This window comes from Arachis hypogaea, chromosome 16 (assembly GCF_003086295.3).
Source record: "Arachis hypogaea cultivar Tifrunner chromosome 16, arahy.Tifrunner.gnm2.J5K5, whole genome shotgun sequence".
NCBI classification, from domain to species: Eukaryota; Viridiplantae; Streptophyta; class Magnoliopsida; order Fabales; family Fabaceae; genus Arachis; species Arachis hypogaea.
This window is the reverse complement of record NC_092051.1, coordinates 106,959,801-106,962,069: the sequence shown is the minus strand read 5'-3', so window position 1 is coordinate 106,962,069 and position 2,269 is coordinate 106,959,801. Positions and strand designations below refer to the sequence as shown.

Genomic DNA, 2,269 nt, shown 5'->3' with positions numbered 1-2,269 from the left:
CATTTTTCTTATTTATTTTCGAAAATTTTAAAAATATTTTTCAAAAATCTTTTTCCTAATTTCATCTCATAATTTTCGAAAATATCATCAACAATTAATGTTTTGATTCAAAAATTTCAAGTTTGTTAATTGCTTGTTAAGAAAGATTCAAACTTTAAGTTCTAGAATCATATCTTGTGAATCAAGTCATTAATTGTGATTTTAAAAATCAAATCTTTTTCAAAACTAATTTCAATCATATCTTTTCAAAAAAAAAAAATCTTTTTATCTTATCTTTTTCAAAAATTTGATTTTAAAATATCTTCTCTAACTTCTTATCTTCTTATCTTTTCAAAATTGATTTTCAAATCTTTTCTCAACTAACTAATTTATTTTTTGTTTGTTTCTTATCTTTTTCAAAACTACCTAACTAACTCTCTTTCTAATTTTCGAAAATCTCTTCCCTCTTTTTCAAAAATTTTTTTTAATTAATTAATTGTTTAATTGTTTAATTTTAATTTTATTTCATTTTCAAAAGTCACTAACTCTTTTTCAAAAATTATTTTCGAAAACTTCCCCATCTCATCTTCTTCTATTTATTTATTTATTTACTAACATCTCTTCCTCACTCACCAAAAATCCGAACCCCCTCTCTCTCTCTGAGTTCAGATTTTCTCTTCTTCTTTTCTTCTACTCTTATTTTCTTCTTCTACTTACATAAGGGAACCTCTATACCTGGGCAAAAAGGATCCCTATTATTATTATTTTTCTGTTCCCTCTTTTTCATATGAGCAGGAGCAAGGACAAGAACATTCTTGTTGAAGCAGACCCTGAACCTGAAAGGACTCTGAAGAGGAAACTAAGAGAAGCTAAAATACAACAATCCAAAGATAACCTTACAGGAATTTTTGAACAGGAAGAGGAAATGGCAGCCGAAAATAATAATAATGCAAGGAGGATGCTTGGTGACTTTACTGCACCTAATTCCAATTTACATGGAAGAAGCATCTCCATCCCTACCATTGGAGCAAACAATTTTGAGCTGAAACCTCAATTAGTTTCTCTGATGCAACAAAACTGCAAGTTTCATGGACTTCCATCTGAAGATCCTTTTCAGTTTTTAACTGAATTCTTATAGATCTGTGATACTGTTAAGACTAATGGAGTAGATCCTGAAGTCTACAGGCTCATGCTTTTCCCTTTTGCTGTGAGAGACAGAGCTAGAATATGGTTAGACTCTCAACCTAAGGATAGCCTGAACTATTGGGAAAAGCTGGTCAAGGCTTTCTTAGCCAAGTTCTTCCCTCCTCAAAAGCTTAGTAAGCTTAGAGTGGATGTTCAAACCTTCAGACAGAAATAAGGTGAATCCCTCTATGAAGCTTGGGAGAGATACAAGGAACTGACCAAAAAGTGTCCCTCTGACATGCTTTCAGAATGGACCATCCTGGATATATTCTATGATGGTCTGTCTGAATTAGCTAAGATGTCATTGGATACTTCTGCAGGTGGATCCATTCACCTAAAGAAAACGCCTGCAGAAGCTCAGGAACTCATTGACATGGTTGCTAATAACCAGTTCATGTACACTTTTGAGAGGAATCCTGTGAGTAATGGGATGCCTCAGAAGAAGGGAGTTCTTGAAATTGATACTCTGAATGCCATATTGGCTCAGAATAAAATATTAACTCAGCAAGTTAATATGATTTCTCAGAGTCTGAATGGAATGCAAGCTGCATCCAACAGTACTCAAGAGGCATCTTCTGAAGAAGAGGCTTATGATCCTGAAAACCCTGCAATAGCAGAGGTAAATTATATGGGTGAACCTTATGGAAACACCTATAACTCCTCATGGAGAAATCACCCAAATTTCTCATGGAAGGATCAACAAAAGACTCAACAAGGCTTTAATAATGGTGGAAGAAACAGGTTTAGCAATAGCAAACCTTTTCCATCATCCACTCAGCAACAGACAGAGAACTCTGAACAAAATACCTCTAATTTAGCAAACTTAGTCTCTGATCTATCTAAGGCCACTGTGAGTTTCATGAATGAAACAAGGTCCTCCATTAGAAATTTGGAAGCACAAGTGGGCCAGCTGAGTAAAAGAATCACTGAAACCCCTCCTAGTACTCTCCCAAGCAATACAGAAGAAAATCCAAAAGGAGAGTGTAAGGCTATTGATATAACCATCATGGCCGAATCCAAGGAGGAAGGGGAGGACGTGAATCCCAAGGAGGAAGACCTCCTGGGACATCCAGTGATCAATAAGGAGTTTCCCTTTGAGGAACCA

General features: G+C 35.0%; 1 non-coding gene across 1 annotated transcript; it reads right to left on the bottom strand.

Annotated features, from left to right (window-relative positions):
* Positions 1 to 1,300: 1,300 nt before the first annotated feature.
* On the bottom strand, positions 1,301 to 1,408 carry LOC112761820 (small nucleolar RNA R71). Its single transcript, XR_003182196.1, has one exon. It is a non-coding gene; the product is annotated as a small nucleolar RNA R71 (small nucleolar RNA).
* Positions 1,409 to 2,269: the final 861 nt, after the last annotated feature.